This window comes from Crinia signifera, chromosome 1, assembly GCF_055691185.1.
Source record: "Crinia signifera chromosome 1, ASM5569118v1, whole genome shotgun sequence".
In the NCBI taxonomy this organism is placed as follows: Eukaryota; Metazoa; Chordata; class Amphibia; order Anura; family Myobatrachidae; genus Crinia; species Crinia signifera.
The window spans coordinates 75,722,402-75,746,921 of record NC_139217.1 but is presented as its reverse complement, the minus strand read 5'-3'; the positions used below and the strand labels follow the sequence as shown (position 1 = coordinate 75,746,921).

The 24,520-nt window shown below is 42.9% G+C and overlaps 1 protein-coding gene across 8 annotated transcripts in view; it reads left to right on the top strand.

The window, feature by feature from the left end:
* APBB2 (amyloid beta precursor protein binding family B member 2) overlaps positions 1–24,520 on the top strand; it is a 290,968-nt gene that overhangs the window by 233,607 nt on the left and 32,841 nt on the right. The window lies entirely within an intron of this gene.

Sequence of the window (24,520 nt, the reverse complement as noted above, 5' to 3'; positions counted from 1 at the left end):
TATTCAGAGTCATTTATCCAATGATCTACTGTTATCACTATGCTGATGTGGAGATAACTGATCAGTTGTACATGTCGTATGGTGATAAAATCATAATTGTACATGCATGTGATGTGGTGATAACATAACCATTGTACATACATGTGATGTGGTGATAACAGAACCATTGTACATACATCTGATCTGTAACAGGACAAATGTATGTACATGTGATGTGGTTATAACAGGACAATTGTACATACATGTGATGTGGTGATAACATAACCATTGTACATACATGTGATGTGGTGATAACAGGACCATTGTAAATACTGTACATGGGATGTGATGATAACAGAACCATTGTACATACATGTGATGTGGCTGTAACAGGACAAATGTATGTACATGTGATGTGGTGATAACAGGACCATTGTAAATACTGTACATGGGATGTGATGATAACAGAACCATTGTACATACATTTGATGTGTCTGTAACAGGACAAATGTATGTACATGTTATGTGGAAAGAGCAGAACAATTGCACATGTGATAGGAAGATAACAGAACCATTGTACATACGTATGATGTTGTGATAACTGAACCATTGTGCATACATGTGATATGGCAATAACAGAACCATTGCACATGCATGGAAAGTGATGATAACAGAACAATAGAGATAACAGAACAGTTGTGCGTGTGATGTGGTCATAGTGATCACCATTTACACTGGGGTTGAGAGCTTCCTTTGATAAGTCTGTACCTCTGAGTTGGGGAGTGATGTGAATGAGTGATCATACTCTTTAGAGAGCTGTCTAATGCGTTGGGGCACATAAAGGTTAATAATAATGACAAAGGGACCGTGTTAATTAGGAAACACACACAATTTCCATGCATATAAAGGTTTTAACGTCCTGTCACATGGTTGTAAAAGAGAAGGTCAGTCGCCCTTGCAATTTTGGAACCGGCTCATCTGTGAGGGTGACTGATGAGTATACAGGGCAGTACCTGGAAATCAGCCACTTGTGTGCACCTTTACGTCTGTCACCTACTTTATTTTCGGTTCCTCCTGTGCTGGTCCCTACAGGCTGCTGCTTTTATCTCTCCTTGTGCTGTCACTGTGAATAAAGCTCCTGTGATAGTTTTCGTGGTGTTGTCTGTGAGCGGCCTTACATCTTCTCTGTCAGAAGCAATGCAAATCTCTGACTTGCCGTGTGCTGCCCCTGCTTTTTGTTATACTTCTGAGTGCTTCCTTTTCATGTTACATAAGTGTTCCTGTCCTTCATTACTGCGTTGTCCGTGCTTGATGAGCAATGATAATAGGTTTGACTTCATACGTTTATTTTGGCATTAGAATATTCTGTAGCTTGACAAGTAGATCCGTATATCCCGTTTCCTTTCCGTCCGCAGCTAAGTACTGTTAGTTATTTGTTTTATCTGTTCCTTCCATCTCCTTTGCCACTTGCAATTCAGAAAAATGGGCAGATTGGGCTAATAAAGCTTTCTTTTAACTGAGTGGAAATGGGCGTGGTAGTTTTGGAGAAATTAGGAGGTGAGGATTTTTTTGTAGTGATGGATCGATTATCGACCCCATACATTTTTATAAGCATCCATAAGAAGATCGGGTGTGCATTATTTGATAGACAGTGTCTAGTTATTAGGGCTACTCAAAAATAGGTTGACAGGGTCAAAATGTCGACATAAAAAAGTAGACCGATAAAAAGGTAGACATGAGTTTTGCACATTTTTGGTGTCAATGTAGACAACTGTTGATATGAAACCCCCAATTAGGCCTAGTTTGCCCTGCTTCAGGTTCAGCGCACCATTATATTTTCCCTCTATGACGACATGGATTGTGAAGTAAGAACAAGCCGGTTAAAACAAAAAAACAAAATCATAAAAACCTAAGGTTGACCTTGTCATGTGTCTACTCTTTTTCGTGTCGACATTTTGACCCTGTTGATACCCACAGAAGAGGGCATACACCTGCCTAAAACTATCACACTATTATTACAGAAATGTAGAACAACAGAAAAAGTTGCCAAATAAAAGATACGAGAAACTGAAGATACAAGTGACCATGGGATGTGAGCTCCTTAGCAGATAATGTAAGATACTGTAACTAGGTCTATATCGGTGGCCCAAGGGTCAGACGCCATCTAAATTCACAGAGCAAGATATGCATGGGGTATTCACTTCATATCTTCCCAGTTATGGGCAGCCCCTGATACCCCTGTAACACCACAATGAGCTGCAATGAGGAATCTTTATTCTCCCAGATGTTCCATTGGCATCAGCCAGTGTGCAAGCAGGGCCACTGGGCTGGCACTGCCTTCTATTTCGCACCCAGGTACGTGGTATAAAGTTACGCCACTGAGTCGAAGGGTATTTTCTATGGATACATCTTAGGTGAATCATTCTAGCATGTCTCGATATACAGTAAGTAATTCATCAATAAGGATTTCCATACAAGTCCTTACACCTTTATCTACCTCATTTAAATGCTCGCAGGAGAGCCATAAGCGGGTACAGTAGATTGCACACATCTCTGGCATTCCAGATCCATAGTATGTGATGTATTTCCAAGTGTCTCAAGATGTTTTCACCACAAAGCTAATAATAAAAAGTGATACAGAAATGTGTCTGGAAAGAACAGCTCACACACACACACACACACACAGGAATGTGAACCAGTACAGAGCTGCCAGCGGAACCTGTGAGATGCATTCTCTTCCATCTATGATTGTCGGTTTGGCTGGGCCATCGGCTTATCATTTTATGTGTTGTTCTTGCCTTGGTTACTTCTGATTGTCCCATGAATAGTGCTGTTAATCTGGGTACACACCTCCCTGCGGATTGGCCAATACGCTGACCTATCTGAGGATTGGTATGCATACACACTTACAGTACCAGTCGTCCTACCAATGAGTTATGCATGGTGTCATAACTGGGCTGGCATTTAAATGTGCCCATCCGTTTAAAATTTCAGTCAATCAACCTTACACCCGGACGGATGCACCGATATATCAGCCATCAGCTGTGCTGCAGGTCAGATGAGATATGTTTTTTAACTACGTAATTTAAAGACATATCAGGGGTACTCACCTGGCCATTGTATATTTCATAAATTCATAATTTATTCTCTTTTCTCACACCCATTGGGGTAAAAGGTATATTAATTCTGTGTGGCATCGTCCCACACTCCCTGTGGAGTACAGTATATCCAGGACAGGGCCTGATTTAAGGCTTTCAGTTGCCATTGGCTAATACAATTTATTGCCCCATGTTAACACTGTTAAACCCACAGCCCAGAGTCTAACCATTCTCAGAAAAACACCATTCATACTAAACATGTGCAGACGTGACAAAAGCCATACAACGGACATGTCTGATATTCATATTGACATCTAATAATAATCTAATGATGTTTGCAGAGTTTAGAGAATACGCTGGCTTCTGGGGAATGCCAGGAAGATGCTAAATCACCTGCAGAACTTCAGGCTGCCCACATGGCACTGTGCAAACCGTATATAAAGATTATCGCAATAAGATACATGGTCACTTTGCCACAGCCACCTGGTGGCCACTTTAAGCTCATCACAGTCTCAGAACCACTTGATGGCTTACAAGCTTCTTTAATAAAGCGGTGCGTCACAGCCTCCAGACACCCTGGGCTTCAACCTAATCAGACACTGAGTACACTAGCCTACTCAATCCCACCCACTGCGACCTGCTGCGCAATTCTGGGAATCCCGGCATTATTTATCTTAGAGTTAGGCCCAGACCATGCCTTCCACCTGGACCTGCTCCTCTTGGATCACAGGGGTGTTGGTATAGGCCGATATTTTGATGCTATAGCCACTTGGAGGTTTTATACTATTTTTGTTTCCCCCAGTCTTCCCTTGTGTTCAAACAAACACTCATCAGTAACACATACTGTACATCCCATCTTAAGTTCTGCTACAAATGTACATACAATGCAATGCACAGAGCCAGGCCGCAGTTAGCCTAGTTGTAGATCCTATCTTCGGAACGTTGCACGTTCTAGATCCACCGCAACATTCACTTTCTGTGAAAACATCACTGGATAACTGGGGCTACAGAGGCTCATGTGCTTCCTACCAATGGACGGTAGTCTCCTCAATGCGTAGAACATGTTTTATCCCTCTAATGACTGTCAACCTCCAGAAGTCTCATTACTGGTCCTGGTATATTTCCATCACCCCTATATACTGTACTATACCAATATGCTGTACCTGCACTGGTTGTACACCCAGCCAGCAGCAACCTTCTCAGTGTACCCTAGATGGTTGCCTCTGATGGTTCTTGTGTGGCCAAGATGACCTTCTCGTGGATCTACTCGTATTGGGAATAGCGTACTACTGCTTTCCCATGTATACCTCGGGTTCTTTTATGACTTTACTCCCACAGCACAAACTTGGTATAGCATCCAACATGGCTGCCTCACCTGGTATGTCTATGGATGGGATAAAATATTATTTGGATCTGACAAATATGTTAGGACACTGCAACCAAACATTGTGTGTCATCTCTTGTGGGTGTGACCTGTTCCACCCTGGGTAATAATACGTACAGTAGTTTGCCCCAAGGTGGCTGCCTACCTGGTACCTTTCTTGGGAGGAGTATATAATCCATAGAAGTTATTACCCAAAATGTTTGTGCCAACCCTATTGTGTGCTCTAGGTTAGTTATATTTGTTTTTCACCTTGCCCTGATGCCTGTATTGTTATTAGTAGCTGAATAATGCACGGCTGCTCCAGCAATACTGGCTTGATGTCATTAGAGTTACCTTACTCGGTACGGTACAGATGATAGACAATGTCTAGGTTGACGGTCACTAGGTCGACAAGTAATGGTCAACAGGGACTTAGGGGGGGGGGGTATTTAATCTCCCACCGCTATTCCCGACGGAGGAAATAGCGGTGGGGCTCTATTAAATGCTGTCTTTCCCGACAGCAGTGAACAGGGTTCTCGGAAGAACGGACCCGACTTCAGAAGCAGTCGAGCCCGTTCTGCTGAGAACGGCCTTGGACTGTCGAGCTCCTGGCTGCTGCTCGACGATCCATGGCTGTATCTCGCGGCCACTCCCCCTCTTCGGGGTTCCATTTAATCCTGCCTGTTGAATCATCGTCGAGCCAGCCGAGAACGGGACAGTGTCACAGCTGTTGGTCCAGCACGACAGTCCTGACCCGGAATTTGATATCCCTTTAAGTCGATACCTAAGAATGGTCTACAGTAACAAAAGGCCGCCATAAGGTAAAGATCTACATGAGGATGGTCAACACTGTCAAGCTTGACAAGTCAGTTTAAAAAAAAATCAAGACCTGTCTACCTTCTGTCATTGTCGATTGAAATGTATATTGACCAGTTTTAGGTGTCGACATACTCACTGTCGAGCATTAGTGGTCAACCTAGTCATTGCCGACCTACTGTAGACAATGTTGACTCAGGGACTGTATACCATCTTATATAGATAACATATGCACAGCTGGCGCCTGATAGCGGGAAGTTAATTGGTGTCTGACATATAGCAGGAAAACAAGTTACAGTACTTGGACAGAACTGAGACAAACCTACCATCTTCCATCCCACACACTTTTCATAGTACACTCCCAAGAACAAAATAATGCGTCATTTCCTAATGTGATTATCAGTAATTAAGTGAAGTACAGATCTGCATTTCAGCTTTTACAGCCATGTAATTTGCAGGTGAACTAATTAATTTATGCAGATAAGAGTAATATAAACGAGGAGCCTTTTAGTGGCAGTTTTAGGATTCAGAAGATAAAAGCCGTCGTAGCAGCATCAGATAAAATGATTTTCTGTGTCATGCTGTAATGAAAGATTGATGACACACGGAGAGCCCCCTGATGAAAGTTTAATTTTGTCACGTGTATCTCAGCGTCCCTACAAATGAGGCGTCTTCTGGAAGTCCGAGATGATTCCACTAGATACCGCATGATCTTCTCATGACCTCCACAGTTAATTTCTACTTTGCAAGCTAATTAAAATCTGGAGTGGAATAGCCTGAGGTTCTATGGCGTGAACTGTAAGAATAGTTTGCTTTTCACTAAACTGTCCTCTGCAACACAGAAAGCGCAGACTATTGTTAGAAAGTTGTGTAGTGTTACCAGACTCATGAGCTCTTCATAATAACAATAACAATAACAATTATATTAAATGTACATATTGGCTCATTTGTGGAGTATATATCTGATATTACTTATATTCTCCTATTGGTTCCGTTGTGGGATCCTTGGTATAAGCAATATAATGTACGCAGCCAGTGGAAGGTTTTTGTTTTGAACTGTGGGGATGTCACTATGTTTGACATTACAATAATTTGCCAGAACAATAATAGAGATTATAAAAGGGATACGTTCTACAAGCATTAGGTGGACACCACTAGGTCGACATGGGTGTGGTAATAGTATGCCCGAAACATGGTGAGCCGTGCAAGTTTTTAGTGTCCATGTTTACTGTGTCGACGTTTAGGTAAAAAAAAAAGGTGTCAACTGCATGTCGACATTTTGACTGTCGGTCTTCCCCATGTCAACCTAATGACCCTCTTGACCTAACCCCATGTCAACCGAGGCGTTTGCACAAGGGGCAGACAGGAGGCTTGTGCAGTAGAATGCCCAGCATTCCATGGGCATCCTCATGAAAACGTTGGGTGTTCCCCTGACATCAGCTCCCACCCCAAATTCGGCCATCGGAAATAAGTCAGCCTGGACTGACATGCCAGGGGATGTATAAGCATGCGCATCCCCTCACATGCAAATGTGGGGGTTAGTGCAGCGGGGGGAGGGGGAGGCGGCCTTTGCAGCATTTAGCTATTCGCTAGGCTACGATCAGGTCTGGATCAGGCCCAATGTTTCCAGTATCCATCATTTCTTTGCAATGTTCTATATAAGGAATAAGTGGAATCTTTGCTAAGCCTATCTATTTTGACTGAAGTTCATGGCTGAATTAAGGCTAGTGGGTCCCTGGGGCAACAAAGGTGTAGGGGCCACCACAAAAAAAAACTGACTCCATTTAATGCAGCCATTTAAGGTTTGGGAAGGAATGGCGGTGGCCTCTGTTTTGTAAGATAGTTACCATCATTTGATGGAGATTTCCTGGCCTGAGCGACAGAGTTGTTGGTCTATATACTCTCATGCATACCTCCCAACTGTCCTGACTTCCGCGGGACTGTGCCTTTTATGGGGATGGTCCAACTCGGGGCCAGCAGTGTCCCACGGTGGGAGGGGATCAGTTGGGAGTCCCCGCTGCCTGCCGCTGCTCTGCAGACCAGTGGTGAATAGATGCTGTGCGTATGGGCACAACGTCCATTCCCGGAGACAGTGGGGCTGGGGGCATGGCAAGAAGCTCACAAAGCCCTGTCTATGCCCCCAAAGCGCCAAAAACAGGGGCTTGATTTTGCGGGATTGACGCGACTTGCAGGCCATCCCAACACCCGACCTTATATGCTCTCATGGGTTACTTAGCCGAATGATGGTGTCGCAGAGTGATCTATTGCTGTGTCTGCGGATGCAGTACAGTACTGGATCACACATGTATGCAGGAGGCTTCTACTTATACCAGGCACCTCAAGCTGCATTAATATATGTAATGATTACCACTGCTTCCAGGTAAGCAGCAGCTATGTGGTTTCCAACCACATCTGAATAACCCACCTGGTGTCACACCCCTCTGCAGCATTACACAGACCCAGTAACTGCGGTCATAATTTGCATGTTATTACTTAGGGGCTGCCCCCACTAATTGCTGTCCACCAATTGCCGTCCACTGCACTTGTCTCTCTGACAGATGTGATTTGGACTCCTATGAGATTAAAATGCACAGAATTATTAATCGTACATACTGTATAACCAAATGTTCTAAAGGTATCTATTTCAGAACAGTCAGTTGTCTAGACCCAGTCAGACCGCATGAATATTCCATTACATTTGCTAGAAAGCCAAGAGATAATGGTCTAAATAAGGACAAAGCATCAGTTTATGTGTCATAATGTAATGTACTCCTAGTTTTATTATGTAGGGTGACTTACAGTACTGTATGTTGGTTCCTGGGAAATGGCAGTGTTGTCTAGGACAAAGAAGATTGGTGAGAGCACACTGGCAATGCCAACTTTTGACTTTATATTTAGCCCTTCTAGAACAAGCAGTCTTAATAACCATCCATAGTCCGGAACCTTATTGATTTTTGCACAAATTACTGCTGTGTAAAGAGTACAAAATTACATTGGGATATTCACTTGAAGAGGAACCGTAACCCCTGACACCAGATCGAATTGTCTCATGAAGTTTATTGATTGAAGGACTCTTGTGCAAGTCTTGCAGGTACAGCGGGAATACGGAGTCTGGTAACTTCAGAAAAAGTTGTTGCATAAATCTCCAAAATTGACAATATTCAAGTATCGTGCAGGTAGAGTAACCGGCCCTTAATTCTCTCCATCTGCAAGAGATATGTACAGTAGGGAACGTCCGGAACAGTGCTGCACGTAATCTCTTATTATTTCATATGTAACTTAACACATTTTCTGGAACATTATACATTAAAAAAAAGAAATAAAACTGCATTAGACTGCCCACAGCAACGGAGTATGTTTTAGCTGAATGAATATTTAAAATATATGTTTGAGCTGTATGACTTATTTATTTTTTAATTGACTTTCTTAGGTTGGAGTGTCTTGTAGCTGAGAACATGAAAGTAGGTCAGACAGTGTGTTTGAGTACAGTGAGTCTTATTAACCCATCAGCTGCTCTGCTGCGTTCCATCTCATTGTGTGCTGTTCTGTCTCCAAACCTGGGCTGCTGGCGTGCTGCCTGTATGTTACAGCCCTAAGCCGATATCATGCTAGATACACATGCATAACTGTACAGTGCTGGACACAGGCATGTTTAGCACCTGTGCTAAGGGACAATGGCCTGAGTTGTTCTGGGCTGTCTCTCACGGAGTTGAGTGTTTGCTACAGCGCATGCGTGAAAATCCCTAAAAACACGTACGGCTAGGAAAGACGGTGTCAGCTCTGGACAGTAAGGGGCCCATTGTACTGATATAACTTATTTCTAGTCTACTAAAGGTCGACACATGGAATACTGTATGTCGACAGGGTTGGAAGGTCAACACAAGCATTCGGTCATCGATGGCAAGGTCGACATGATTTTTTCACATTTTTGTGTCCCGAATGTCGACACGCTTTGGGCACGGTGCCTCTCGGCACACTATTCTATTCTCCCTCCACACCCTAGTGGATGGTAGGGTATGAAATACCGCCTGTCGGCATATGTCGGCTCAAATAACGTGAAAAACTCATGTCTACGTTAGCTAGAATGTGATTGGTTATTATGGGGAAAACCTGCTATTTGTCCTCTTTTGACAGTTTGATCATTCTCCCCCCATGTTATTATTAAAACGGTAAATAGTTTAAGGCACAGTACTACTATTACTACCAGATGGAGCATTAATGCCAGTAATATGCACCTCAGTAGTAATCTGTCACTATTATACCCTTTTGTAGCACTATGTTACTAGGACATGTACTGGTAATGTGTCAGTAATATGCCTATGACTGAGTTATTATATGTAGATAGGTAATGGTAGGCAGACGCAGGCCCGGTGATGGTAGGCAGACGCAGGCCCGGCGACTGTAGGCCGACGCAGGCCCGGCGACTGTAGGCAGGCCCAGGCCCGGCGACTGTAGGCCCAGCGACTGTAGGCAGGCCCAGCACATGTATTTCAGGAATAAAATATGGAATAGAGTAACTAGCGATCTATAGATGTAGTTTACTCCAAGGTCATAAGAAACACAGTAAAAACCAAATTCATTATTCTCTGGCAGTGCTGGAAAAGTGGGATCTGCGGAAAATAGGTCATCGGTTCACCTCCATTCCCGGTCTGATTTCCCTCGTCTTCCCCAGTGGCTGCTCTGAACCTTTGATATAAATGTTTCTGCTTCACTTACCAATAACATGAATCGCGGTGTTAATTATTTATTGACTGCATAGCTTGAGCAATCATGGCCATATGTTGTTTTAAGAGCGAGTCCAATACATTTGTGACTACAGATTCTTTAGCAAAGTAAAAACAGTTGTAAATAATCAGACACATGTAATGAAGATGCATTGAGCTCATCCAAAGGCCAGACACAAGGCCTTCTAGACATGCCAGTCACGTGTGATGCGCTATTGTTCATACCATGTTTTCGCGGGCAATGTAGAGGACAGCACTCAGAAAACCGTGAAGGGCCCGAACTTACCATCACTAGAGGGTTAGACATCCTTGCAAACAGTGATTGCAATTTTCATCACAACATTATTAGCAGCGAGTATGGTAACTAGCTCTCCTAATGACATAAATGGGATCGTTATCCAGTAAAACCAGTGCCGCAAATACCAATTATGGAACCGCTGCCCATTTTTGATCCCAGAATCACTCCTTGATAAATCAGTTTGAAAAAATGGCATATCGTAACCTTTAATTAATAAAAGAATTAAAGAACAGTTGTCTAGTATTATGTTATGGGGTGGATAATGCAAACTGGTGAGTAAAACAATAATCGCTTTATCAAATTTTGTTTTTAAATGTCGGACCTGATTTCCTAACCTGGATTTAAGTAGAAAAATTCCAGCTGCTTTAATACCTTCCTTTGTTTATAAAGTGCAGATATATGCCAGGAATGTAGACTCGGCATATCATCATGCAAATACATTGCGTACAAGGACATAAGGTCAGGGGGATCTGGGCCCCCCTGGAAACGGGGCCCTTTGTGTACTGCTCACTTTGCACCCATTATAGATTAGCCCCCACTACCAAATCCACACAAGCTTGATTTAGGCCTGCCTCAGGTTTCATAGGCTGGGTACACATTAAGCCGACGGATCAGCCCCTCGTCCGGTCTATCAAATGGTACGGTTCAATATGCCTTCCAACTTATAACATTATATTCAATGGCTGCTAACAGCCGCACTAACACACGATTGGCCGTACACACAGCCAGCTTTACCAATATATCTGACATCAGCCCCCTGCATATATACCCTAGCGATATGTCGGTGGTCAATGGAACGAATAATATATAAAAAAAGTTTGCACCCAGACTTATGCTGTGTACACTCGATGCGATTCAGGGTCACTTTCTATTCGATTTGGACTATATAGTCCTAATAAAATAGAAAGCGATCCAGAATCGCACAGTGTATGACGCATTCAATTCAGATTTGATTCCGATGGCGGACCTATGGGATCGGGCAGTCTATTTCTTCTTCAATCTGCTATATCGAAAGGAGGGCCGTGCTACTCAATACAGCATGTATCCTGGCTGCTACCAATATCAAATTGATGTCGTTACCTTCTGTGCTGGAATAACCAGAGCTGATACAGCTCAGGCTGCTGCTGTTGTCTATCACTAAACAGGCGAGAAATGTACATATCTTGCACCTTAAGTTATGTGTTGATTCTTGAATTTGTTATTGTCGATATGAGTTTATTAGAGACAGTGCATTATGTTTTTAGAGCCAAAACACATTGTAGCCTTATCTTTCATGTCAAATCAGAAGGACATTTTCCAACAGAGCATTGCGTAGATGCACAGCATAGTGGTGAGAAGAGGCACGGTCTATGTTCCAGCTTCACAGAGTAAGCTGGCAGGTGCCGTCTGTCATTACTTTTTTCCCCCCTAAAAAAAATCATTAATTTCATAATAAAATTGAGCCTTTAAAAATAACACCAGCTGTGCATTACCAAGCCGATCACGTTGGCTCGCAGCTAATGCCAATAAGAATCGTGTGGCTCTAGGTGGACACAATGTTTGCGTGGTGGAAAAACATTGTAATCTTTTTTTTTTTTTTTTTCATTTTACTTTTAACATTGAGGAGCTCAAAAATGTATTTCCATGGTCAATCAGAAACCATTAGGGTTCACTGGCTCCAAATCCAAACACAGAATTTTGTATTTAGGTTATCGAAGTGAGAGAATCTTTAACAAGTGCAAGATATAGATGTGATGCATTATAGATGCTGGCAGTTGGAATATCAATAGTGTAATCACGACATTGGTCAGAAGACTGGCACCATTCACAGTGCCAGTGCTGGAACCCTGACTGCCAGCATCCCGAACATAAGTATGTCTGGTTAGGGTTGGCGGGGTCGGGGGGTTTAGGCAGCATTGGGGAGGTTAGGGCTGGCTGCAGGGGGGGGTGTAAATGTTATGCTTGCAGGAGGCTTAGGGATAGGTACTAAGAAAGGAGGGCTAGGCTTAGGCACTAAGGGTGGTAAGGCTGTGAGGGGGGGGCAGTGAATAGGGTTAGGCATCGGCAACTATGTATGCACTTGCTGATACTAGCATCCCGAAAAGTCCCTGTTGCCGCCAATATCGCTGGGTACATACATTGTGCAGTGTGGAACCAGCCTACAGAATCACACTACAGAGGTGTTTTCCTAGAACAGCCACCCTTTTCCCCATAGAATGGCTGCTCTCGCCAGTACAGAGATGCCCCCTCGACTTAACTCAGGGTACTAAGAGCTAACAAAAATAACCAGGCGACTGCTGGAAACAGGCTGGAGTGGATGTGTGCATTTGCAGTAGTAATGAAATGGACCTGAGTCTGTAAGGAAAATGCAGAAAACTATCAATGGCAGCAAAAGGAATTCTGTCAGGACTCAAATACATCGCTGAGGGTAATGATCAGAGCAGAAGGTGCAGAAGGCAGGAGACTGTAGACCGGGCAATAGAGGCAAAGTGTATCAAGGACGGCGGCAGCACAGCCAAGGCCCCAGGATCAGGAAAATAAACACCAGGGCATCACGCTATAACTGACAAGGAGGCTAAAACCTGGTTGCCTTTTATCACACACAACAGCCAATCAGAATGCCTCAACAAAGACAGGCCCCTGAATGAAAATTGTCTGCAGGTGTAGAGCTGCATGCAGCAGTATTGAGTGTAACAAGTACTTAGAACCAGCTGAGACCTTTCAGTGCTGCAACATGCTATCTTTCCAGTCTCCTAGCGATGGACACAACAGGGCCGGCATGCCAAGCGGTTACTGACGCCGTGCTCCGCTGTCCTGGGCTCCTAGTGACAGGAGGGACCCAGAAGAAGGTAGTGAGCCGAGTCCCTGCCTCCAGCTGCTCATAATAACATGTGCATTGTATATAAGATACAGCACCCTATTAATGTGAGAAGTTTAGCCTGTTTCCACTGTACAGTGCTATGAACGCCTTGTAAAGAAAAAACAATAATGCTGATAATAATAATAACGATGATGATGATGGCAATAATAATAATTCCTACTACAGTATATCCCAAATAAAATTCTAGCTCTTGGTAATGAAAAATCTTGAGGGTTATCTATTAGAAAAGGTCCATGTGATCAGACTGTCACACGCTGGCTTTTATAAGTCTACTAATCTCTAAACCGATGATAAGTAATGATTTGCTATGGATTACTGCACATGTATATATCACCTTCCTAAATGCCAATAATATCTCTGGATAATGGAAATCTTTCTTATTTACATACACTAATTAGTTTCTAGTTAAAAATCTATCCCAATACATTTACATGGGTAAAACACATTTCTCTCATCTCTGAAGATCTAATTGTTTAAGGTACCACTAGTTCCAGGCTGTGACATGCGCCCCCCCCCCCCCCCCCCCCACCACCACCACACACACACACACACACACACACACGCGCGCACACACACCCCTCCTCCCCCCTGGGAATTGTGCCTTATGGGACCACAACCTGTTTTGAAAATGTTAAGCACTCTATACTATGGGGGTTATTCTAGTCCATTCTTTCTGAAAAATCCTTCTTAGATGGGCAAAACCATGTGCACTGCGGGTGGGGCAGATGTAACTTGTGCAGAGAGAATTAGATTTGGGTGGGGTTTTTCTTCAAAGTGAGATCTATATTGAAGTGTAAAATCATGCAGTCAGTATTTTCCCTGCACAGAAACAAAATAACTCACCCAAATCTAATTCTTTCTGCACATGTTACATCTGCCCCCCTGCAGTGCACATGGTTTTGTCCATCTAAGAAGGATTTTGTCAGAAAGAATGAACTAGAATAAACCCCTATACGATGAGAATGACATGACAGGGTGATTGTTCGGTGTGTAAATGTTGTACCAGTGCTGGCGGTTGATTATAACTATAATATGATACATTTAAAATAGAGGGGATGGTTTCTTCTAGATAAAACAGTTTTCTGTACATAGACCAATATTAATGCAAGTAAAAGTCATACGGATATCCAATGACGGTTTAAATTATATATATATGTAATATGGTAGGTAAAAAAAAACACCTATTTTAAAAACAATTACTGAATAGGAGATACTCTGAATGAATATGGATGGACTAGGACATCTCCAAATAAAGTAAGCAGCATAGATTTACCCAGTGGCCATAGTAGCCCCAATTAGAAGAGCGGTATGTGTTTCTTTCACCAGCCTTTTGCAATGGTGGGAGGTAGGTAGACCTGGATGACTCTTGCAAGTCGATGGCCACCACTGAATTCCTCTTGGTGCATTTGAAAGAGAGGGTTCCGCTTCCAATGGAGAAATGTGCAATTGTTCATAATTTGTCCAAAAGGTGGAAAATATCTAAGTTATGATCCTCAATAATTGGTGGTGTCAGGGATAAGTATAGCTCTGCTTGATGCATTTCCTCAGGAGCATTGTGTGAGCTACTGTATACTAGAAGACCTATCTAGCCTTTGAGTTCACCAAGGGATCCACTGAAACAGAGGTTCTCCGCTCCACTCCTCAAGTGCCACCAACAGGTCATGTTTTGTGGATGTCTTTATTCATGCACAAGGGGTTCATTTATTTAGCTGGGTCTGAAATTATCCCACCTGCTTCCACCAAAAGACATCCTGAAGGCATGACCTGTTGGGGGTCCTTAAGGGTGAGGTTTAAACCTGCCGCTGTAAAATTCTAATGTGCATCCTGATCCAGGGTAAAGCAGATCTACTGTCAGTGAAATAAATTCATATTGAAGTAATTGCCTTATTCACTGAGTTTACAGCAACGCTGATATACAGTATGTGCCAAGGGGTTGTGGAGGCAGCAAGGAGAGGGTTAAGCAACAATATCTTATCACTACTGTCATTGCTTCCATTCAACCCTGAAAACTGTTGTCTCCATTCAATGCAACCATCTGACAGCTGCTTCCTTCATACCAATGATTTACACTTTGTAAAAGATTGAGGCAGACTAGGAGGGACTGTAACATTCATATTCTGATTATTGCTAGTCTAAGGATGGAAAAGAAGCATAGTATACAGTATACTCTCTCTATATATATATATATATATATATATATATATATATATATATATATATATATATATATATATATATATAGGACTTGCTTGTATGCTATGCGGTCACTAGACTGACCGTCAAAAGGTCGACAGTTGACATGTTCTTTTTTCATGTTTTTTGTTTACCGACAGGTGGTATTTCATGCCCTACTATCCACTACGGCATGGAGGGAGAATATAATAGTGTGCGGAGCGTAGGCACCTGGAAAATGAGCACTCCCAGCGCCCTTTGCTGGCCCCTCCTCCTTTCCGCGTGATCGGGTCCCAAGCACCTAGAAAATACATCGGTCTCCGGAGTCTGGGACACTGTAATGGGCACAACTGCTGAGCTACTGGCTGCAGGGTGCCATTCCATGCACCCTGCAAGCCAGGAGCGACAGTGTGCGCACAGTGCAGCACTGTGCTTACCCACACTTAGTTACAGCCCTGGTTATTAATGCTTCTTAATGAGTAGAATAAAACCAAACATTAGCAAGTTATTGACATTTGGTTTGAAGTCTTACTCTATGTGCTCAAAGATCATCTGAGCTGTCAATCACTGCATGCTCCTGGTGCGGGTGTATGAGTGGTCAGCAGATCACTCGTACACACATCACGATGCACCAGTATATCTTTAGATTTATCTGGCCCTCGGCTGTGTTGTAGATCCAACGTGATATGTCTGTTAACAGTGTTGATCACAGACATATCGCTGGTACACACTGGCTGATAGTTCAGCAATACATCGCCCAGTATGCTATTGGGTGCGGATGATTCGCGAGTGTGAATCATTACGGCACTGGGCGCACTTTACGGTGGGCTGAATTTGCTTAAAAGCGCTCGCACCGACCATAGGGGTGTGAGCAATTTTAAGCGAGTCCGGCCCAGCGAAAGGTGCGAGATCCGGCTGAATTGGGTGCCGTTTCCAGCGTTTAAATGCATGAAAACGGAACCCGAATGGCCCATCGCACCCTTCATACCTAATAGGATCGACCCCTTAGTGTTTGGAATATCGGTACTTATGTAGTATCTGGGCGTCCGATTTAGAAATCGGATCGCATCGCATGCGACCAAATCGTATGCGATGCGATGGTCAAGATTTTTCCATAGGATTCAATGTTAAAATGGTCTGAGTCCATTTTAACATAGAATTCAATGGGAAAAAGGGGTCCTTTTCCTTTCCCCACTATCCAAGTGGGCATGGAGTTGGATATAAATCTGTGGCGAGCGTAGCGAGCCACCGAGCCCCGCGAGGGGACACAGAATACTTTTTAAGAAATATGCGTCCCCTCGCGGGGCTCGCCACGCTTCGGGCTCGGTGGCTCGCTGCGCTCGCCACGCTATATAAAATCAACTCTATGCCCACTTGGATAGTGGGGAAATGAACAGGACCTTCTTAACATTGAATCCTATGCAAAATCGCATCGAATCGCATCGCATCTGATTGTATGCCTTAAGGTAAGGCATACAATCACAAAATCGGCAGCCCAGATACTACATAAGTACCGGAATATCTAATCTATTAGCTTATGACTCCTTGTGCAAAAAGTTCCAAATTGAATATGTGACCTAGAGGATAATATCGTGTGTGTCTAGTAGCGGAAGTTGGGGGGCAGTTATACTATCATAGCATTCTTAATTATATCTGCTTTAGAACGGCTTAAGCGTGCTTGTGCCGAGTGAGCCTTTCAGTAATATGTGTGTGGGCAAATCGAGATTCCTAGATGCTTCAAGGTTTGTTTTTTTTTTTTTTTTTTTTTTTTTACTCCCAAAAGGCAATGTTTTTTTTTTTTTTATTATTTTAGAGAAAAAAAAAACCCACACTATTAATATAACTTAATGGTACTTGTTAATTGTACGGACCCCACCACGGAGTATGAGCTGTGCAGGGGGGCAAGTAATAATAATCTATCAGATGTTGGTTAGGCGCCTGGCTTCCTGAATCTGTCTGTCACTCTCTGTCATTACTGATGACTGGGAGGAGGCAGCATCACCATCTTATCAGCAGGTTTACAATTACAGGTGGCAATGTTACTTAGTACATGAGAAATTGGTTCACAGTACTAGATAATAAGTAGATCGTCTATTTTCAAGGGAAGGAGATTTTGTGCATCTAGCACATTTTCAGTAATTTCCTTATTTGATTCAAACGTGACAAATTGTAGTATGTGCAATGCTTTACGTACATTGCACTGTGGTGTTTTGCCTTTTTTTTTTTTTTTGCAAGTTGGATTGGATTTTTACACTAGATGCTTTTAAGAGCCCCCAACCCCCCCTCGTCATGTGAGTACAGCTAGCGGCACATCGCCACCTGCTGCCTCTTTGATCATCAATCTGCTTCACATGAGCAATAGTTTTTTAGTTTAAAGGGCAACTTTCCATTTTTATTAAATATTTTATCTATAGTAAATGAAATTGGTACTGTGCTGTAGATATTACAGTGTAATGTGTATCTCATATACACACAGATGCTATAGAAAAACTCTGAATTTCCTAGTGTTGGTGGAATTTAGCATTCTAAAGATAAAATATTTGGTTCCCTATACACTCTATGTATAAGTTGCGTACTGTAGTTACTAGACAAATTCGGACATCTCTTGGATAGCACTAGTGTGCATTCATTAAAATGTACTACAGTATTATGTCAACTACTTTATTACAAAAAAAGATATGTTATTTCACATTTTGATAAACATAGTTTGGCAGTTATCTTATCCGGAGATGTTTTCCATTGCACTATATATTTAATTTCAGGGGAAAGCACATGCATCCTTCCAATATATTGATATTCATTAATGTGACCGGATGTACCCCCTGCTCATGCCAATTGATGACAGATTGGGATTGAATCCTCTGGGACGTGGGCCCTCACTTTGCTGTCACCCCCCAGATCCTACCACTGCACCTGGAGCCATGTGCTGCTGTGTATACTTAGACACGCCGCCTGACTGGTGTTGGTAGATCAACACTGGTCACTCACCATTGACCAGGTCTTGCATGGTAGAGTTTTGAGACATTGGACTCAACCCAGAACAGCCCGAGTACTGGATTGCAATTGTCACATTTCTGATGGTTATAAGAGAAAAGGCCATAGTCTTGAAGGCATGATGTTTATTGCTCAGTCTTAAGAGTCTCTTGTCGTTTTGCAAGTGGGATACAGCATACAGATGATTAAAGCAGATATATCACTTCTTGATGGCAAAGAAATGATATATCTACACAGGTCTCTCATAGAAACATAGCATTTGACGGCAGATAAGAACCATTTGGCCCATCTAGTCTGCCCCTTTTTTTACCCTTCAGGTAATCTCAACCCTTTTTAATCCTTATTTCTTTGCATATAAAGCTATTAACCATACTGCACCAGCATATATCTCTGCACTTATCACACAATATCTCCCATCTCGACCACTCCGCTCTGCACAAGATTTGCGTCTCTCATCTGAGCGGATCACTAGCTCCCATTCACTATTACAGGACTTTCATCGGGCTGCTCCCATCCTATGGAATGCCCTTCCATGCACAATTAGACTCTCCGCTAGCCTCCAAACTTTCAAGCGTTCCCTGAAAACTCACCTCTTCAGGCAAGCCTATCATATTTAAGTTCTACACGCATAACCCTCTGAGGCACTTATGTATTATATAGCTTCCCTTCTGGACTTGTAACTTGTTGGGACTGCTATGCTATTACTGGTGCCTGTCCTTGTGTTTCCCTCCTATATCCCTATAGATTGTAAGCTTGCAGCAGGGCCCTCCTACCTCCATGTCTGTCTGTTGTTACCCAGTTTGTTTTATCACTGTTTACTATTGTAAAGCGCAACGGAATCTGCTGCGCTATATAAGAAACTGCAAATAAATAAATAAATAAATATTCATATGCCTATCCCAAGCATGTTTAAATTGTTCTACTGTCTTAGCATCTACCACCTCTGATGGGAGGCTATTACATGCCCAGTGTTTATCCTGTTCTATACACAATATCTAAGGGGTGTAGTTTCTGTAACCAGTCATACGGTCTCACAAATTATAAATAAATACAGATTAGATTTTAAAGGAACTGATCTGTCTTTTCCAAACCAGTTTGCATTCCTAAAACACAGTCTGATTTAGCATATGTATGAATATTTTATATGTTAAAACACCTTACCTATACCAATACACTTACAGTATATGGCGTCGATACATGTTTATCGTGCGACTAAGCTAATGTATAAATAACACTTACATTATTTCTACATAGTATAAAATAAAGTTCCTGGTAGGCGTCTGTCTGTTTGTCTGTTGAGGCTAATCTCCAGAACCACTTGACAGATTTTGATGCGGGTTTAACCGTTCTATAGAGCAGTTGTTGAGGATGGTTAGGTGTATGAAACATTAATGTACGACAAAGGGGAGCCCAGCAGTAATGTTTATTGTCAGCAAGTCCGTTCCATGTGAATCCATGGAGGTTCGCTAGTATAAACATAGATGCCATAGTTAGGGAGGTAACTAGAAAACAGTTGAGGGGATCCCAGAAGTTCTTGGTAGGAGCAACACCTTTCCCTCAGGCATTCGTTGCTATTCTTATACCAATGGACATATTTAATATTAGCATAGTAATTTTAGAATAAAAATATATATATATTCATCATTTGAAGAAAGTGGAAAGTCACAATAGAATATGCGGGGAGAAAGATAAGATTCAGCTTTGTTGAGAATAATTGGAAGCTAGAACCTCCTTCACTACCTGGAGCAAGAACTTCAGCTGCAAACCTTATGCTACATGTACTCTTCCACATGCATCATATGACCTTTCAAAGGCTTTATTTATGCATTTCGAACAGAAGAACCAGGGAAGAGTTGTTAATCATTCATCTAAATCATGTTTATTTAATAATTGTTGCCTTCACTTAAAAAAAAAGCATTACCGATATTCTGTATAAGATTACATTTCACGCTGTGTGGCAGTTGTGCCCTAAATGTGCTCTTTCCATTGCCAGAAAGCAGTGAGATTGAGAAGCACAATATACAGTATGTTCCTATAAGGCGGGAGACGCTAGACAGTGATAGACAATGTCATTATAAGCTCAATTGACTGATGAGTGAGCAAACATTACAGTTAGGTTACATTTAAAGACTTCATTTTCCATCTGCCCAGGAAAGTCATGCAGTATCTGGGAAGCCATATTCTCCAGTTAAAGACTAGCACCATAGAGTATTGATAGCCGCCAGTGAGCACAGTTTTGTCCATAACATGATATGTGTCATTGATCATAGAGTTTTACATACAGCGACGTGCAGCAGGCAGGGGAAGCGGAGCCTCTTCTGTCATATTCCACTGATCTGATGATTACAAAGACGACATTTATTACAGATTTTATTAGAAATATCTTTTTTTGTATTATTCTAATAATTTTCAATTTCAAACCTTTCCAAATTTGCAGCGCTCTTCTTAAAATATAGAGAGAAATAACGGAGAGGCGATAAGAAGTTCCTCTTCACCTAAACTCCCTGATGTGTGTGATGTGCAGTAATACTGCATTGAAAGAAGCATCAGGGGAGGCAGCTATCATGTCTGCCTAACTCAGGGCTGGGCAACACCGGCCCTCCAGATGTTGATGAACTACACATCCCAGCATGCCTTGCATCAGTTTCAGCATGGCCACATAGCAAAACTAATGCAAAGCAGCCTGGGATGTGTAGTTCATTAACATCTGGAGGGTCGGTGTTGCCCAGCCCTGGCCTAACTGATAGGGCCATGACCGAGCCCCAACATTAAGACACACCCCTCTCAGCGAAGCAGATGTGATAGGATCAGCTGCTTTCAGCCAGGCAAATGCCAGTTGTAATGCTGCCCAGTAGCCCTGCTGCAGGCATGGCACTAGGCCCATCCTGACCGTTTCAGTCCCATCAGCCATTACTTTGACAGCAGACATAGGACAGTAGCGGCTTTCTGCCACTGCCCTAATTGCGCAATGGAAATGTGGCCCTTTAAAAAAAATCAAGATAAACATCAGCAAGCCAGTTATGGCTAGCTTATATCAGACAGCGCGAGGCAGCTTCAGAGAGTAAGGACCGGATTGACCATCTGGCAAATGCCAGAAGGGTGGATGGGCCAGTCAGGCACCACACAGTGCGGGTCTGGAAGAGCAGTCCAGCCTTCTGGCACCCTGCTCGGTCACCAACCCTCCCTCCCTCTATCCCACCTGTGATTGGTGAACTGGGGGTGCCACAATGCCCGGTCCCCGTGAGATTTAGCCATGCTCTTCTTGTTTGTGTGTGATCCTGTGATACATGCACACACTGACATGTGGCCCCAGTCTGTCCCCGATGGGTGTCCATTGGTGGGGAGGGAGCAGACAAGAGCTCTTACAGACCGTAGACACCGGAAGTCCTAAGAGATGTCAGCCATGTAAAAGAACGTAAACAAGCCCACCAGCTACTAAAACATTTGTGTCCTGTCTTTAGTTTCATAATTTTTTTTACAGTGGACTATAGGTGCCAGCACCTTATGTTAAAAAGGCCAGTGAGAATATCATGGACAATCTTTCACTATCTGCAGTAGTGTAGAAGCAGAGTTGTTGGTGTGGGGCATGTCTTCCCAGTGTGCTCCGAGATGGAAGGTATTAAAAAGTGATCACTTTCCTTTAAAGAATTCACAATATTGATCTTTGGCGAGAAGTCAATGCAGATAGTAAAGGGGACGGCCTGGTAATTCTGCATTTATATTGACTGGTTATTACCTGCAAAATAATTACATCCAAGGTTATCTGCAAGATTCATCAGGCTTGAGTCCCCCCCCCCCCCCCCCCCCCCCCCATGTGCATCATCATTAATTGTACCTTTAATATGTTTGTAATGGGACTGGTCCTGGACTCGCAAGACAGAAACCGCTAAACAAGCATTAATAATCTACATTATTACCCACAAACCTTGGATTTCCACAATCATGTAGGGTTGGCAGGCATAACTGTAGGAGAGGTAGAAATAAAAGCGTCAGGCCACTGTTCTATTTACTTCTGCCTACAGTAAATGTGAATATTATCCCGTCTGACCTCCAGAAATTCGCCTCTGGTCATTTTACACGGACTACAGTAATACCAAGTATTATAATTACACATTACAGCATCTACTGTAGATACACGGTAATTGTTACTTATGTATTATCCCTTGTCTTCCTTCAGCATAGATTTCATTTCTTTCATCAAATCGCTTCCTCCGTGTATTAATGATATTTTAATATATTGGGAGCCAGCGTGTTACCCAGTGCAATGAAGTTACCAGTAATTCTACCAGGCTGCATTAACAGCATTATTTTATGGTTCCTATGAGGATAGTAACTCAGGAGCTTTGAAGTATTCAATAGCGCTATGTTTTACAATGCCTGTTCTTTCATGTTTCCTAAATAGCAACTAATGAGGTAAGAAATTTTAAAAGTGCAAAGTTACAACTTCCTAACTTTGTTCATAGAATATATGAGAGGATTAGCAAAATACAGTGGTGGGATATGAACTGACTATAATGGTGGTTTTATACTGAATGGACCCACAAATACCCACAAATTTATACTGAATGGACCCACAAATAGCGTTGTGCCATAAAAATATGGTGTCACCACAATGCAGTATGGGATTATTAACTGGAATGTCAAGGACTGTAAAGCACCAAGTCTAATCTTACGTTTAAAAGAAACTACTCAGCCGTTCCCCAAAAACCCAGTGAGGGTGTGTGCACCCATGGCGAACAGACTGGACAGGTGGCCCCATTAGCATATGGGAACGCCCAGCATTTATCATGCTAATGAGGCCGTGACGCGGGTGCCGGGGGCAGGCAGCTGACATCACCGGATGTTACTGTGTAACATCCATTCGCAAGCCCCTACGAGCGAGTGGCCCCAGTCAACCATTCGAAAGGCAGTGTTTGGTGGCTTTGCAAGGCTGCGAATTCGCAGCCTTGCGAATCAGCCAGAATAACCCCCTTTATCTCCGACCCATAAGGAGCCCATTTAGTACATATTTTCCCAAAAGCACCCATTTTCTGTGGTTCACTGCAAATACTAAGTATCCCACATATGTATGACTGGCATACTTAATACAGATACCATCTATGATCCATCCATTCCAACACACAGCTGCATCTGCCTGATGTTGCCAATCTCCGAGAGGCAAAGTATTCCGGATATTGCGCCCCCCCCCCCCCCCAGCTACCGCATTCTAAAAATGGCGGTAGCCTATAGGCTTCATCTCACAAAGCTGTCAGGGCAGAAGGTTCCCCGGTACCCATAACAGAAGTGGCCATTGTCCGTGCGGTTGTTGTTGACCTCACAGGCCTCCCCCCCTTTTGGAGACCCTGTACATGCCTGGGTTCAGTAATGTGTCCCGCTGATGGGATTGCAAATTGTAATACTCCAGATTGCCCAGATTGCATTGAGAATGGTCCTGTAAGTCCCTACAGCAGGCATTCCCGACCACGGTCCTCAAGGCACACCAACAGTGCAGGTTTTAGTGATATCCAGGCTTCAGCACAGATGGTTTAATCAGAATCACTCAGGTACTAATTAAGTCACCTGTGCTCAAGCCTGGATATCACTAAAACCTGCACTGTTGGTGTGCCTTGAGGACCGTGGTTGGGAATGCCTGCCCTACAGCCTCCTGGAGCTGTGCCGCATAAATGGTTCCATCATGTTCTACCTGCTTTGTCTAGCAGATACATTTCCTTATGTTAGATAAGGCAAACATATTGGAGGTTAGAATGTCCTTCAAGGCTCCACAGATGTATTGAAAATATTTTACATTCGATCACTTCTTACTTCTCCCCCCACAATGCCGGCATCCCCAGTGACAATTGCAGTTGATATGGTTCTTCTTATTTTATTTTATGTTTGTTTATTTATTTTTATTTTTGAATTCAGTAGGATTTTATTGGCATTTACAAATAAAGAGAAATACGAGTGTCTAGACACAGACCAGGTCTAGCTGCACATCAATAGGTCCACAGCAAAAGTTCTACAGTCGATAGTTCCATATTGGCAAGAGGTCAACATGAGTATTTCTTTTGTCGACACCTGAGCACGTGAACCCTCAATTAGTGTATCGCGTACCCTGGCATGGCTTGTTTCCCTCACCATCCATTAGGTCATGTGCCTTGCTGTCCTTAACACACTTTACCATTCGAAGTCCACAACATAAAAATGTGACCAAAAATTAGAAAAAACAAATGTAAA